At 41.1% G+C, this 17,802-nt stretch overlaps 1 protein-coding gene across 2 annotated transcripts in view; it reads right to left on the bottom strand.

Moving 5' to 3' along the window:
• Grm8 (glutamate metabotropic receptor 8) overlaps positions 1-17,802 on the bottom strand; it is a 688,307-nt gene that overhangs the window by 644,230 nt on the left and 26,275 nt on the right. The gene's annotated exons all lie outside the window — the stretch shown is intronic.

Consider the following 17,802-nt stretch of genomic DNA (forward strand, 5'->3'; position numbering starts at 1 on the left):
CCTTCCTGGATAGCCTGAATCAATAAGTTGTTATTCTTTGCCAATCGTAGTTTATGTACAAATGGCTTCATTTTCATCCCCTTCTCAGTGGGAGCCCAGATAACCAGGGGTGGAAGGAAAAGGGCTATGCTAACACCTGTCACACAGGCTGTCCCCATTGGTTTTTAAACAACTTTTACCTTTTCTGTTTGTTGGTTTACTGGGAAACAAAATTGGGCTGATGTAGGCAATATAGGACCAAGAACAAAATCTAAGCATTCTCTTTTTCCCCCAGGACTTTTATCTTGGGTTCTTTCATCAGTGGGACAATGCACCACCAGCACAGCTGACTCTGGAAGGTGATTTTCTAGTAGCAATGATGGATTTCATTCAATCAATTCCAACCATAGGTATAGAATGGCTAGCAGAGGCTAAGTGCTGTTCTAAAAGCATACATGACACTGAAAACAAATTTTCTGCCTTTGTAGTGCTTTCTTTCAAGGTAGACATCAGTCTCCGTGGCTACTCATGAAGTCACACACTTAACGCATTATCCTCTCTGCTGGGAGGGTTGGTGTATCACATCTCACCAGGGTCTATGACAGAGTGAGGAAAAGAAGCTGGAAGTTGGAACTCGAGTCATGGCTTGAGTGGTAGAGCACTAGTCATGAGCAGGGAAAAAATAAGCTGGAGGTTCATGTGCTTGCTAGTATTAAAGTTGGGGTTCATGTGCTTGCTGGTATTAAAGTTGGGGAGGCATGTAAGAAAACAGACCCAAACTATGCAGTAAGATTTTTCTGTGTGTCATATGAGTCATAGGATGTTTGGTACCATCTCTGGCTGCTGCTCACTAGCACTCAGTCATGACAGTCAAACCTAGACGTGGATAGACAGAGCTTGGGGGACAAAAGTAGCTTCCATTAAGAACCACTGAGAGAAAGGGGAAGGCAGGATCGTGAATGGCAGCTCCACAGGAGATTAAGCAGGAGCTGATTCACAGAGAAGAGGAGGAAACTTGTCTGAAAGTAAACAAGAGAGTTTGAGGTACAGCAAATTGCAGAACAAGAATCTGGAATGAGAGCAAGCAGCAAAAATACACCCCTTCACACACACACACACACACACACACACACACACACACACACCATGACATCTTTCCCCCAATAAAATCCATCGGGAACTGACCAAGATAGAGTGGCCAAAAACACACTTCTCTAGAAACCTAATAACAGAGCTGAAGTTGCAAAATTTCTTTAGATAGACATTATTATTTAGAGAATTGCTCTCAGGTTCTGTACCTAACTATAGCAAAAAAAAATGTAATTTTAGAATTCTAACTTGATTGAAAACAAGTTTTACTTGGTATTTTTACTGAGACTTAATTAAAAAAAAAAAAAAAGAGCCAGGCCCTGGTGGCTCATGTCTGCAATCCTAGCTACTCAGGAGGCTGAGATCTGAGGATCGCAGTTCAAAGCCAGCCTAACAGGAAAGTCTGTGAGACTCTTATCTCCAATTAACCATCAGAAAACAAAGTGGTGCTGAGGCTCAAACGGTAGAGCGCTATCCTTGAGCTGATGAGCTCAGGGATAGTGCCCAGGACCAGAGTTCAAGCCCCATGACCGAAGGAAAAAAATGGTCTCCCTCATAGGGAATAATTAGCACAGGTTTGGGCAAGTCACAGCAGAGGATCACAACACATAAGATGGTGCTAAGTGGGGCTGGGGATATAGCCTAGTGGCAAGAGTGCCTGCCTCGGATACACGAGGCCCTAGGTTCGATTCCCCAGCACCACATATACACAAAACGGCCAGAAGCAGCGCTGTGGCTCAAGTGGCAGAGTGCTAGCCTTGAGCAGGAAGAAGCCAGGGACAGTGTTCAGGCCCTGAGTCCAAGGCCCAGGACTGGCCAAAAAAAAAAAAAAAAAGATGGTGCTAAGTGAAATGAACTCCATGTTATGGAAATGACTGTTATATCACTGTTGTAATTACTTTCAACATGCCATGTGAAACCATAGCTTCTATTGTTGATGATCTTCTTGTATCCCCTTCCTGTGGTTGAACCTGCACTATCATTGCATCTTATCTGAGTACATTGGAAACCATGTATACTGGTATTAGAACTAGGAAAGTGAAAGGGAATACCAAAATCGAGAGACACGGGATAAAGAGACAAACCACTACAAAAGCAATACTTGCAAAACCATTTGGTGTAAACCAACTCATGGTGGGAGAGGGAATGGGGGAGGAGTGAGGGGGAAATGAGGGATGAGGTAACAAACAGTACAAGAAATGTATCCAATGCCTAAGGTATGAAACTGTAACCTCTTTGTACATCAGTTTGACAATAATTTTTTTTCTTTTTTTTTCTTTTTTTTTTTGCCAGTGCTGGGCCTTGGACTCAGGGCCTGAGCACTGTCCCTGGCTTCCTTTTGCTCAAGGTTAGCACTCTGCCACTTGAGCCACAGCACCACTTCTGGCCATTTTCGATATATGTGGTGCTGGGGAATCGAACCCAGGGCTTCATGTATTCGAGGCAAGCACTTTTGCTACTAGGCCATGTTCCCAGCCCGACAATAAAATTTTTTTAAAAGAAAAATAATACTTCTTTCTCCTTTTGTTCCTAAGTTGGCCAAATAAAGAGCCTAGGAGATCTGGATTTCAATCCTAACTCTGCCATGAATGTGTCCAATACCACAGAGTTATTCATTTCCTATCTTTTCCTCTCTGACTCCAATTTGTAAAATGTGGGGGTTGAATGAAGTAGATTATTCCTAAAGTTCCTTCCTGGGCTAAAAAATCTATGATTCACTTGCAAATAAGTGCTAAGTAGTTTTTTGTCTCACCATGTGTGAATGCTATTAAATATAGCATAATCATAGCATTTTAGAATTATGGCACTGTATATAATTCCAAATATCCCAAGCTTCACCAGCCCATGAATATGAATATAGTCACATTTCCATTAATGCCTGAACTGCTAGGACTCAGGTTCCTTTAAATCGTCTTCAATCTGAGGGTGCTATCATATGTCGCATTCAATAATCACAAAACCAAATTGTTGTGGTGATCCACTTTAGACTTTTCCGTTGACATCTCCTCATCTATTGGGTAAGACACCAGGCGCTCTCCTTGTCTTCCTGACCCAGGCCACAGGATTGTCTCTACTTCTGTACCTTGGCTCTCAACTGGACTCTGCTAGGCCCACCAGGAGGAGCTGGTGTGCCACACACGGCTCAGGGTCTGTTGTGGGGTAGGGAGAGAAAGCTGGAGGTTCATTCACTTGCTCTGTCACCTTGGTTCCCTGTGCCCCACAGTTCTAAACATCCACCTGGCCTTCCCACGTAACACTCTTTCCCTTCTGACCATCGCCTCTCTCCTCCAACTAAACCCCATATATTATTTTCACCTTTCCTCTCTCTCTCGCTCTCTCTCTCTCCCCCTCTCTCCATCTTTCCTTCCATTTTCCCTCCCTTCCTCTCTGTCCTCTCTGTCTCTCTGTTTCTCTCTGTGTGTCTCTCTCTTTCTCCCCTTCTTTCCCTTGCCCTTGCCCTCTCACTCTTCTTTCTTTTCCACTTCAGACACCCAGACACCCACAGATCCCACCTTTTCCTTAGGAACCAGGAATGTCTGTGAGAATCATCTCATGCAATGCACCATCATAGTATTGACTAAAATGATGCTCAAAAGAACACAGTCCATCTTGGACTCCATTAGGAAAGCCCTGCTGGCTAAAGACAGAGGTGAAAACTGAGGTCCATTGGCATCAAAAACACCAGCAACAGAACTAGTCTTGAACCAGTCCATTTTATTTCCTAACAAATGTGTCTCCCCTACCCAACCACTACATCAGAGCATTTTCCTCACCTTCCTCCCACAGTTAGTATAACTGGAGCTTGTGGGTGAGGCGCATTTTAACACTGCACCAATATGCTTTATGATCACTGCCAAGCTCACTCCTTAACCGTGCTGGTAAGCTTGTCAATAAGCTTGTCCAAAGGTGGTAAAGTTATCTTTTAGAACTGCTAATTTGAGTCTACTCATCCATTTAACTTGGGTTTTTCCTAATCAATATGGAAACATTACCAGCCTCTGAATTCTGCATGATTAATTCTGTAGTCCTTTATGACTTTCTTTGGCTAACCAGCTGCCTTAAGCATATATGCAGACTTTGCTAAATAAGTTTAGATGAAATAACTTATGTTTTTTAACATAAAAAATCTAGTTTTCCCATCTTTCTGTGTTGGATTTCTCCATAGATAGATTTCCTATGATCATAAGTTTTCATTTCCTTGGAATTAATACACTTCCATAACAGCAAACTACAGAACAACCTCAAGTTATGTGCACTTCAAATACACCTCCAACTAGCCTCAGCAGCAGTCTCCTCATACATAATTCCGTAGGAGAGAAAGCAAGCACCTCCGCATTCTGCAAACCCATGGAAATCCAACCTGCTTAAATCATTCATAAGACCTATTGCATGAACACCAGAAAGCTTGCCAGCAGAAGTTCAATTGTTGGTTGCCTTGGACATTCCAGAGGAGTTTTTCTTTATTATCAGTCAGGGTGCTACGACATTAATGTACACAAGAGTTGACAGTAGCTGGACAAAGGGAATCACAGTAGGGAATGACATTCAAGATGGGTCCAGAAGCTAATCAGGAGTTGAGACAGACATGGTGTGTATGCCTACAAACATGATATAAATGAGAATGTGTGAAAAGTGGGAAGCGGTGATGACTAAGATTTCTTAGGCAATGAAGACTATACATCTTTGTATTTATTAAACACAGAAGAAGCAGACCCCTGGGAGAAATATAATTAATTGACATGAATTTACATTTTCAAGATAATGAAACCAACGGTAGTCAATTATCCTGATTTTTATAAAAATAGTTATTATAGTCATAAGAGAAAAAAATGTTAGTAAATCTATTCTATAACCCTTATTTCAAAGTGTTCTGTATTCGTGCTACATTGAATGGTATAATGCAGCAAGAAAGGAAAGAAATCAAATGTTACTCTCACTCAACAACTAATCAGAAATGGGGGGGGGAAGGGAGAGAGAGAGAGAGAAAGAGAGAGAGCACAAACATGTGCCCTGTACTGATCCAAGCTATAAAAATATAAATAGTAATAACAACATCTCACAAGTGAAGAGTATAAATCACTATCCTCAGCATGTGACCTGCCGTGCGCAATCCCAGCACAATCCCTGATGGAAATGTCATTAAAATTGCTGTTTCAGCCAGGTGCTACTGGGTCACTATAATCCTAACTACTCAGGAGGCTGAAATCTGAGGCTCGCAGTTAGAAGTCAGCCCAGGCAGGAAGTCCATGAGACTTTTCTCTCCAATCAACCACCAAAAAGCCAGAAGGAGAGCTATGGTTCAAATTGTAGCCTTGAGGAAAAAAAAAAAAAGCTCAAGGACAATACTCAAGTCTTGAGTTCATGCACCAAGACTGGCTGGCGGTCACACATGCTTGTTCCTATGCATGCTTGTTCCTATGCATACACAACTCACACAAATGCTGCTTGGCGTGTTTGGTTGAGACAGAAGAGTCAAGGTAAGGGGAGGCAATGAATGAAGAGAGGAAGGAAGGGTTAACTACAGTCATAATATTCAATGTACATATGTGAAAATTGAACCAGATAATTTTGATGGAATGAGTAGGGTTGAAAGTGATGGGAGAGAATGATGAAAGAGATGACATTGATCAAGATGCACTGCACTCACAAACTAGTATGTTGAGTTGAAACTCCTTTGTCCAGTTAAAGATAATTTAAAATGTTCAAAAATCTCCCCACACCAGAAACATTACAATGAAAAATATTAGAACCACAATTTTACAGTATGCAGGTCATATTATGAGATATAATTTAAGTTAACAAATATGAATGCACACATTTTATATATATATATATATATATATGGGCATCAATGGTTCGCACCTGTAATCCTAACTACTCAGTTTCCCAGCTAGCCTCAAAAGGAAAGTCTATGAGACTCTTATCTCCAATTAACAACCAAAAAGCCAGAAGTGGAGTCATGGCACAAATGGTAGAGCACCGGACTTGAGCAAAACAGCTTAGGGGAAGTGCCCGGGCCCTAGGTCTAGCATGTGCATACTCACATACACACACACACACACACACACACACACACACTTTTATAGACAATAAAACTGATGTAACAACATGTTGAATGACTTGTATAATGTCATATTTGCACCAGACTCTGAGACTCCAGAGCTAACCCCTGCCATCCCATCTCAGGGAACTCTGGATCCTCTGGGAAGGCAGACCCATAAGAATTTCATAAAGCTTTCACAATTTTCACCTAGATTGTTCATTTCAAATATCACAGATCAACCCTTTTTCCAAGGCCGTAAACTCTTGATTTAGTATATCTGACATGATCTACTAACACCAGCTCCTACTCTAGCATCACACTGCCTATAACAAAAGCAGTCACTTGTTTTCAGTCATTCTACTATGCAGCAAGGTTGAGTTTTCCAGCTCATAAAGCAGCTCAGGTCTTGTTCTCCTCTTTCTCTCCTCCCTTCCTCTTTCTCTCCTCCTTCTTTTCTTATTATATGATTTATTTTTGCCTTGAGTGCCTATCTTTTGGAATGCATAGTTCCTTATTCTATTTATTGTACAAGTTTTCATCTGGAATGTCCCATGTTGTGTGTTTCCACATCAGGGGCATAAACACACTTGATGCATATTCCACCGCCCACTCCTCCCCTATTGCGAGAAAGCAAGGACCGGCCAGTTGTAAGCTCAGGGACTTACTGCATTTGGTTAAATATAGCCTGGGTTTCTTCTCTCTTTCTACCTCAAGAAGATTTAGCACCTAAAACAGGACACTACACCTTCCATTTCCACTCTGAGATTGTTGAGGAAGTAAATCTACCTGGAAACCTCATTCAATAGGAGCAGGAGCCATAGTAGCTGTTGAAAGATTACTCAAGGGCTAAATCAGAAAGGAAGCTCATTAACTTCCCACCACCTATTTCAAAGCCTCTTGGCTTTCTGGTATGAAGCTGGCCCCTCTGGCAGCTCTTCACTGTTCAATACAACACTAGGGTGACTGGGGAGCACTCGGTCACAAACCCGGGAAAATCAGCAGCCTCTGACTGAGGGACTGACCAGACATGCCCCTTTCCACCCAAGTCCAAATATGAGAGTACTCTAAAAAATTCTCATTATTTGGATGTGAAGGGGTAACAGATAATCTCTATAATTTATTCCAGTCCCAATGTACATAATGAATCTTCTGGCAAAAGCACCAAGATACAGTCAGTGGCTTTCTCCAAATCACACAGACACTCCAGCCTCACCCTACTTTTCCTTCCATCCCCTGAATATCTTCCACCACCACCAGTAGCCAACTCAATCCCCAAACCAGGGAGCATCGGCATAGGCGATTTTTAAAAGTTCCTTTTACTTTCATAGATATTGGGAAAAAATGAAAGTCTCACCCGATGGACATACTTTCAAATATTTTGTAAGATGATCGACTTAGAATACGTTCTTCACCACACGGAGACTGTTCCATAAACTTCTGAAAGTCAATGCAAAGAATCTTGGAGTTGTGATAGCAGGAGAACCTTTACACATACTTGCATGGTATGAATATTATTGTCCCTGAACATTTCCTAAGTTGGAACTTAACCCCCATGAGAACTGTGGGACTGCTAATTAGGATCCGTGCCCTATGGAAAAGTGTTTGGGAAAGCAAGTTTATCCTTCTGTGGCTGGCCCTTTCACAGCTCTGTGAATTGGAGACTGTGGTCTTTCCAGATACAGAATATGCTGGTCACTTGATCTTAGATATGCCCACCTTCAGAACTGTGAAATAAACTTGTCAGTAAAACTTCTCAGTAAAAACTATTTTGTCATAGCATCAGGAATGGAATAAGACAACACTATACTTGGGTTATTTGATTTGCAATAATTAGATTCAACTAATAATCTAACTATTAAGCCCATAATCAAACAGAGCAGTAGCACTTATGCGGCTGAGTCAATTCCGTCTTTAAGTTTATGGGACAAAGAAAAATTTCTTCATAATAATCACAGGCTTACCTAATGATCTCTTTTGCATGATAGTCACACCTCTATTTGGGGGCTAGCAAAGCCAGCACAGAAAGGATTATCCTTACACAAGTCAAAACAGCATTTTAGAGGTGTTTTCAAGGGCAAAAAATATGTTTTCAATTCTATTACTACTTTCCTATTACTACTTTTAGATAGACCGAGATTCCAAGTGCCTTGCTTTGCTGCTTTTGAAGTTGTTGCCAAAGTGAAGCAATGCCTACAGTCATATATTTTACCCACACGTAGAATTTCCCAGGAAGTCTGAGGTTATTTGGGTCAAGTTTATGTGGTGTTTGATCCTGAGCCCAATAATATATCTTTTGTGCTATGTGAGCACACTAGGACACCGGGCTTGCTATCTTTTAAATGAGACATAGAAACCAAAGTAATGACCTACTTGTCCTCATTGTCAAGTTTTCATATCATTACAGCCAACAAAAGGCAAGCCATTTCCAACCTGCCTGCCTCTATGGATGCACACAGTGAACTTGGATGTAAATGTCAGATACGCTCACTTTAGGCTTCTGATACAATTTGCATGTGGATAATTAAATTCTCAAGTTTTGAAATTCCTTCTGTAAATTCAGCAGATGTATTACTCTTCTTGTATAAGCTCTTGTTTACTAATGTTCTGAATTACTCAACAGCTGTAATTCCCCCATCCAGTAAATGTTGCAGGATGTGATAAGTGTACAGAGAGATGTGGGTGGATGTAAATTCAAAGCAGTCCTGGCGTGGGGGTGGGGGGAGAAGGGGGCACGACACTAACTCATATTCCTCCTTGCTTCGCAGAGCAGCCCTCTACAGCAACCCACTTTCCCTGCGAGCTAGTGATGTTCCCTCAGCTTCTCCACCAGCTTTTCTGGTTTCATTCACATCTACCTTGTCTAATATGGTGTTCCATTAACCATACATGACTACTGTGCACTGGAAGGGTGGCTAAAATCAAAAGGGCTCTTTTGAAAGACTTTGTAAGAAAAAAAAGAAACATAAAGACATTAACTAGTTTTGTTGACATGATGAAGTATTTTTCATATATTGGATTAAATAAAATAGTTGGGAAATTTAAAAATTCTATATGTGGCCCCCATATGATTTGGGTTGGAAGATACTAAGGTGCATGGCTTTAGGCTGCCCTTCTCGCACTCAGTTCCACCCAGTCATTGTCAGTTAAACATAAATTTGGCCTTCTGCTTTAAACCTTTATGTTTCTTAATCAGACTCTCTTTCACCCTTTTCTGAGTCTTTCTGTGCTACCATGTAGGTATTTTCTCATATCTAGCTTCCACGTCACTTACTTTCTTCACCGAGTGTCATTCTATTGCTAATTCATCCATTCCCTTCAGTCTCCTATGTTTGTTTGGTGTGTTTGACCTTTTACATAGGGTTTTATTTGTTTTGTTTCTACACAAGACTTCACCTGGGTTAGAAAAACTCTGGAAACTGTCCATGTCTACTCATGCTGAACACTTGTATATTCTGTGATCACACATCCACCCCTTGGAATAATAAACTTGATGGAAATAGATAAATAAAAGCCCAAAACTGGAGATGACCTAAATGTCCATCATCTATAAAATGGAACTTGTTTTAGCCATACAGTTGAGTAGTAATATAAAGAAGAAGAAAATTATACCTATATTTAAAATGTGAATGTGTTTTGTGCTTCTGATCATTTGAGTATGTTGAAATAGATATCACTTGTAAAATAGCAGACACTATATAAATCCATCTATGTGGATTTATGGGCAAGGCTAATATGGCATTCAGATTCAAAATAATGTTTGACCTGGGAGTAAGAACATTGGGAAAAGAGAAATGTAGGGGATTCTGTAATGCTAATAATTTTCTATTTCTTGATGTGAATATTTGTTATATGGTACATTTGAATTTGTGAAAAATTCATCATGTTATGCTTATGATTTTTATACTTTATCTGTGTATGTCATTTTTTGATAATGTTGTACCCTAAAACTCATATCAATTATTTTCAAAAATACAGGTTGGAACCTTTCTAACTGTCTTTTTGAGTCTTTTATTTCAAATAAAATATTCTCTAATTCTGGAGTTTCATTTTTGTTCTTTTTTCAAGTGCTGCCTCACCATTTTTCACTGACTTTTGCTCACATTTCCAATTACATCTTTCATTCCAGTAACCATTTTAAAGACAATTTATATTTGATTCTGAACTTTCTATTGAGGTTCTTGAGAAGTCTAATTCTATTGTTTGTTATTTCTACTGATGACTTGTTTATACAGTGTCATTGGTAACTTTTCCATTTGAACTCATACGTACCTGATTTTAATACAAGAGATGCTTAATGAGGCCTGTCTATGAGTGTGTGTCTACAAAGCTTCTTCTTTTTATACTGCCAGGCATTTTGAGTCTTTTTCATACTGGAATCATCTAAACTTCATTCATCCCTCATGGTTTCCTGGACATCACATACAGATTATATAAATTTAAGATCTAAACTTTCATTGAAAACCTCTCAAGAGAGGTTCTTTTTATTCCCATGTCTCCATCCCAGGCTGGAATCATTTTCATAGCAACTTTCTTAACTAGATGGACTTTCCTGATCCATCTTCATATTAAGAATGCTTACCTTCTAGATCCTTGGCTCTGGCAGGCTCTAAATTTGTCTGGCCTACTCAGTATCTTGTTTCCCATCATGCCACACTCCACTACTTCTCCCTTGTGTGGTAGTTAAAAAGCAAGACTTTGGGGTTTTGTGAAATCCAGACACCTCCAAAACAGCCCAGAGCTTAGTTGCTTACTCATCCTGCTGGTGTCAACTCTCCATATTTAGCCCCTGTGGATTTACTCTCTATTTCACAAGCTTAGCTACACATGTAAAACATCGTTTGCTGAATGTATCCAGAATTGAGTGCCCCCTCTCTCTCTCTTCTCTTTCTCTCTCTTTCTCTCTCCTCTCTCTCTCCTCTCTCTCTCTCCTCTCTTCCTTCTCTCTCTGTGTGCGTACACGTGGACAGCACACTTTACTAAGAGAGGTTTTTAGCACACAACCCATCATGCCACAAGCAGACATCCACCAGGCCTTCTCTATCTCCTACTTAAAGGATGCTAGGACAATGTAGCTGTGCCTTCAGGGACTTCAAAGGATCCTACTGTGATACTTCCCAGTTTAACAATAACTGAATTTTCCAAAACTATTAAAACAAAGTTTGAAGTGAGCTGAGGTAAGCTGGGGTGTGGGCCAACACATTTTTCACAATATGCTGCCACCTACCACTTTGTAGACTTGCTGAAAAGTCTCCCCACTGAGACAGACCTGCCCCTTCTTTATCCTAAAGGACAAAGAAATTCAGAAACCATTCATTTCTACACCCAAAACCCACCTAAGAACCCAATCTTTACCAGGTACAAAATGTGAGACACACAAAAGTGATCAAAGCACAAATTTGGCTCCTAAGGAGTATAATAAAAATGTCTAAAAGTTTTTTCCTAAAAAAATGTAAGCTGACAAGTAGAGATTGGCAATCTCTAACAAGTAGTAGTTTCCTAAAGCATTTTTTTGAGAATCTAAGACAAGTCCACCCCACCCTGGGTAAATGAAACTGACCTACAAAGCTGAGTGCCAGTGGCTCACGCCGATAATCCTATCTACTCAGGAGGCTGAGATCTGAAGATCCAGGTTCAAAGCCAGCCCGCACAGGAAAGTCTATGAGACTCTTATCTGCATCAACATAAAAAAAGCTGTGGCTCAAGTGGCAGAGCACCAACCTTGAGCCAAAGGAGCTCAGCGACAGCACCCAGGTCCTGAATCCAAGCTCCGTGACTGGCACAAAAAAAAAATCAATCTGTAAAAACAGAATTGTACCATTCCATTGTCCTGCTTAAGCATCTCTAATATCTTCCCATTACACACTTGTACTTTGCAATCCAAACTTCTCTGTGGCTTACCAGTAGTCCCTTTAAGCTGTGGGCTCCCATCATCCCATGTTCACTCCATCCTACCCGCACTGACCTCCTTCTGTTGATCCTCACATTAGCTCTTTCCTGCACATAGAAGGCCCTTCTCTCATATACTTACTTGAATCTCATGTCTCATGAGAGACCCTTGGAGCCCTTCCCTGGCCATTTGATCTAGAGCAACCCCCAACCATATGATTTATTATGGCAAACTTTTACTTTCCTCATTGTCCATATCAGCATCTTAAATGATCAATTACATGTGTTTTTCCTTATTATGTCCTTGTTGCGCATTTCTCTATATTTTCTAAATGTACCTAGCAAATGTAGTAAGTGCTCCATTTTTTAAATATAATGAATGGTCAATAAGATCTGCAAGTGTACAAAATAGGAGAATGGCACTACATAATTGCATCCCAAGAAAGAAGACAGATAACAATCAAATAACCATAAAGTTCAATCAGTGCCATTTGGCTCTATGGTAGCCAACAAGGCATAATGGATTCTGTTGGAGGCAGAAAGAGTGGAGAGAGGCAGAGAAATGTCCCACAAAAGTCAGCTTAGCACGCAAGCAGTTACTAGCTGACCATCACAGAAAAAGCATCCAGACAGGAAAGAGTTTTTGCAGCCACAACTAGTGGCTGCCCCCCTCCTGTTTACTGTCACCCTGGTAATGCAGAACTTGCCAAAGGGTCCTAGCTTTGTCAGAAGTGACAGATGACTGGACAGCAGAGTCCTAGTAGAGATTTTGCCACCAACAGATGGTGTGATTTTTAAGCAGAGCCTTTCACTCTTTGGGCCCTTGGACTCAACATTTGTAAACAAGGGTGTGAACTGAGGATCTTCCCAGTCTCTTCCAGCTCTGGGATGTCCACTGAATGCTCTGGGGTTGATTCAGCACCCACTGTGCTGTGGCTAGTACTGGACCTGTGAATGTATCTATTCCTTTTAGTGACTATATCCTGTGCTACTTTTTGCTGTGGGTTGTTGTTGCTGTTGTTTAATGATTGAGCAAGAGGTCTATGGAATATCTGTGTTCTACTCTATTGTCCAATTACAGCTAAATACACAAGTCAATTAGATAATGTGGTTCTGAATGCTGGTAAATTCTAAAGCCTTGTGGACAGTTGGCACTGCAGGATTGGCCAGACCAGGGGAGAGAGCCACTGAGATCTGTGAGTCCCATATTGTAGGGCTTCTTTATTTTTCAGTATTGGGATCTACAGACTACTCACTCCATATCATATGAAGCCCTTGTTTAATGCAAGGCCATGCCTGTAATCCTAACTGCTTGGGAAACAGAGATCAGAAGGATCGCAATTTGAAGTCAGCCAGGGCAAAAAGTTTATTTAATCCCATCTCAGCCAATAAAAGCTGGAAATAATGGCTCCCAACTGACTTCCCAGATAGCCTAAATATGAAGGTTGCAGTCCAAGCTGTCCCAGACATAAAAATGTGACCTTATTCAATAAATGGCTAAAGCACAAATGGCCTGGGAATGTGGCTCAGGTTGGTAGAGTAAACCATAGCATCACCAAATTAAATTGTCTTAAATGCAATGAGTATACCCAGCATCCACTCTCCCTGAGCTAGTGAGTTAGAATGTCTGGAGTGGAGCACACACAGACATCTGCCTTATGAACACTGGCAGGTAATTCTTTCTTATGTATCCTAAAGCAGAGAACCCCTAACTCCTGGCATTGCCCTGTTCTGGGACAAAAACAAAACAATAGGCAAAGCATTATCAATAACAGTCATCTTTCTGACTTTCTTTCTTGCCTCCAACCATTAAGGAATTTTCCCACATTCACAGAGCGGTCATGTGGGAACATCAGGACTCCGGTCCACTGCTCCTCCGACTTCTGGGTCCGTGTTCTCAAATGCTAACTAGATCTTAGCAGGAGGAGACAGCACTTCAGAGCTGTAACTTTGATGTCAAACTCCATGAGTTCAAATCCCAATGTCACTGTTTACTATCTATATGACATTGTTCAAGTCATTTTTGTCTCCTTAGGTCTCAGTGTCTCCATTTGTTAGGTGGAGACAAGAAGCATTCTTCCTTCATAAGATGAGGTGACTTGGGTACAGTGTTGAGAAAGAAATTTAGCATTATGACAAGAGTTCAAAGGTCAGCCATGAAGATTCTAGCTCCCCTTCTCCAATTCCAGGCACATTCGTGCTTCTTACTCGTCCCAAAGGAGATGTCTGGCAAGCATGAGAAGATGGAAGTGAAGAAAACTCAACCTTCTACTGGGAAACAACCCCCCACCACACACTCCTCAGACAGTGGGTCAGTAGTGTTGTCTTTGGAGATAAAGAGCAACACATGAACTTAAATGTTCAAAGGGTATCGACTCCTTTCTACCCAGAACACTTTCAGCCTGGCTGCTGCTTTTTTTTCTTTTCAGCCTCCTCATGGTTCCATCTGTCATTAGGAACCTTTCAGTTCTGCCAAAACGAAGCACAAAGACATTCTACCCTTTCATCCTCAATATAGTTTGTCTTTATAGTTTGGCAGGTAGAAGCTAGTTGTAATGGTAACTCCTGGAACCTGCCTCTCATTATGCCAACAACTGCAACAAACTGCAACATGTTGCCACACCAAAGTGTGAGTGATGAAAAATGCTTTCTGATGGTGAGAATTGCTCTTTACAGTCAGCTCCCCAAGTGCCCTCTTGACACACAAGAACTTTTTTTTACTAACATCAATCATCATTAGTAGCAAATGGCATCTGTCCTGGTACTATCTTAACCAAGAAAGGGCGCTCCACCTTTTGCATGTCAGCTGCTGCTACCTCCAGACTGAAGTACAGAAAGGCAACAGGGAAGTTTGGGCTTCCAAATCGAAAATCATTCTAAATGTCATATATCTATTAAATCTAAAGGATGATACAAAATTCTTCTTTCTAAATAAAATTTTGCCAGGCACTGGTGGTTCATGCCTATAATCCTAGCTACTCGGGAGGCTCTGATCTTAATATTGCTGTTTGAAGACAGTCCAGGCGGGAAAGGCTGTGAGACTCTTGTCTCCAGTTAATCACCCAAAACCTGGAAGTGGAGCTGTGGCCCAAGGTGGCAGAGCTTCAGTGCTAGCTTTGAGCAAAAAAGATCAGAGACAATATACACTATGTCTGTAATCTTATCTGAGGATATTGGAAACCGTGTATACTGGTATTAGAACTAGGAAATTGAAAGGGAATACCAAAATTGAGAGACACAGGGTAAAGACAAACAACTACAAAAGCAATACTTGCAAAACTGTTTGGTGTAAGTGAACTGAACACCTCATGGGGGGAAAGGGGGAGGAGGGAGGGGGTATGAGGGACAAGGTAACAAACAGTACAAGAAATGTATCCAATGCCTAACGTATGAAACTGTAACCTCTCTGTACATCAGTTTGATAATAAAAATTTGGAAAAAAAAAAAAACATTGATTACAGAAAAAAAAAAAAGATCAGAGACAGTGACCAGGCCATGAGTTCAAACCCATACACACACACACACACACACACACACACACACACACACACAATTAACTTGTACATAGAATTTTAAATAAGTCATTATTTATGACCTCAAATATTTTAAGAGCTTGGAGAGCCAGTGGAAAAAGTGGCAGTGTCACACTAGCCTTATGAAAATCCCATGATGCAAGCAATCCTTTATACCCACCCCGCAAAAGAAAGCTGGACAACTGAAGGACACAAGCCCAGAAGACCACTGCTCTGGTGACCACACAGTAAATGGACTCTGCCTCTTAAAAGGTTAACATATTGAAACCCCTAAAGTCAATGGGATCCCCCATAAACAAGCAGCTCACTCCTTGGCAAGACTTTGCTCTTGCTATACCAAACTGGAGACCTTCTTCCTTCTCAAATCCACTAGTTTTGGTAAAGGAACAACTCTTTGGGGGAATAAAAGGATCCCAAAACAACCCAATCCTTTTATTAGTAATCACTCAAATTTGGAAACATTTTTTAAAACATCCAAATACTTGGCTTTTGATGAAAGTCAATATAGGTAAGTATGCTCAAAGAAAAGGCCTGCTCAAGAATTCCTCTAAAATGTACTATGGAGACAGTAGGTTTGGCCTGAGGTTCAACTCTTCAGTACAGAGTTTCCAACCTGGATATGGTAGATGAGTTGTTCAGGAGTTGTTCAAGTTTGAGAATGGTAATAGCTTTGTCATCAAAAGCTCAGTATGAAAAGAAGTCTTTCCAGGAGTATATTTTAATAGATCTTGACCTATAATTTCCTGAAACACTTAACAAGTCTCAGGAAAACAAACAAACAAACACTTATGTTAAATAACAATAAAATGTTCTCATCATAAACCTTTATCATTGGCAGGGCAGGCGGGGGAGGGGAGGAGACTATTTTCAGACAGAGCAAGCCCCTAAGACTGGTATGGCTAAGGTTTTAACCAATCTCCTTAACTTTACTTCTCTGGCTACTCCCTAGAGCTATCCAGTCTCTGCATACGGGTACATAGGAAAGTATGGGGGAAATATGCCCTTTCCCTTAACAGGACACAAGTTGCAATCATGCTCCAAAAGGATGGTTGTAAATATTATTAATAATGCAATCAGGATGGAAGAGAGAGGAATCTCTTGTTAGATGGATGAAATGAGAAGTGGGGGTTGACCCAATACAAGAAACTGAAGCTCAGATTCTGAACACAATCAGACTTCTTTTAAGCAGAGCAGATCGCCACTGTTACCATTTTGACAAGGAGAGGGAAGTTTTACTTCTTCCCAAAACCATCTTACTAGATACAGGCACCAGGCAAAACCCCAATATGGGAACCTGCTTTGATATGCAGGCAGGACATCTCACCTAGGCCCAGCTGTGAACAACCCTTTGTGTGCCCCAACTTCCTAGACCTAGTGGCGCTTTCAATAACCTGTCTCCTTGCTCAGACCCCATATAAGCCTGGTCCCAAATTCACCCCCTCGCACAACCTCCAAACCCATGGGAAGGTCTGTGCCCCTTGCTGTTCCTCAACAAACAGTCCTTTCCTGTTGGTGATCAAGTCTTGCCTATTCCTTTACTGTTTTCCTCCATTTCCTGAACACTAGATTCAGGTTCAGAATTCAAGTGAACTTCTTTGATGACTCCTGGATCACAAAACTATTCAACCCTTTTATCCTTGCTTCTCATACCCTAGAGCCATGAATAGTTTTAAGCCCCAAAAGGGTAGTTGGCTGGGCTGTAGGCCATGTGGCAATAACCTTTCCCCTCCCTCCTCTGGGCTTCTTGAAGATCCCTATGGCCAGTAGACCAGGAATTCCTGATCTTAGTAAATCTAACATTTTCAATAAATTCAGTTGAGTTCAGCAGCTTTTAAGAGTCCATGTATGGTGATTTTTTCTTTATGTGTAAAAGGCAGAGAGGTTGAAGGACTTGTTCAATGTCACATAGCAAATTGGGAAGTAAAACTAAGCTTAAAGCAGTGGTTTGCAAGTGGTAGGAGTGATGAAGCCTGTAGAGGTTGAACCTGCCTGTGTTTCCAGGGATTCCTTTTATATCTACTCCCATTGCTAACCTCACACCTTCTCCAGAGCATTGCTCTTGGACTGAGAGAGCCACCTTGCTCAAGGGAGGCAAAGAAGAATCCCTAATTTAGGATCGGTTATCCAAGCTTATCACTAATCCATGCAAGGATATAAAATGCTCAGTTCCTTGCCTTAAGGCAGAGCAGACTCTGATGTGATTGATGCTCTGATGTGAGTGAAGACCAGACTGAAGCTAAACTTCACCGGAAACCACATCCTTTCTCTGGA

This window comes from Perognathus longimembris, chromosome 2 (assembly GCF_023159225.1).
Source record: "Perognathus longimembris pacificus isolate PPM17 chromosome 2, ASM2315922v1, whole genome shotgun sequence".
Classification (NCBI taxonomy): Eukaryota; Metazoa; Chordata; class Mammalia; order Rodentia; family Heteromyidae; genus Perognathus; species Perognathus longimembris.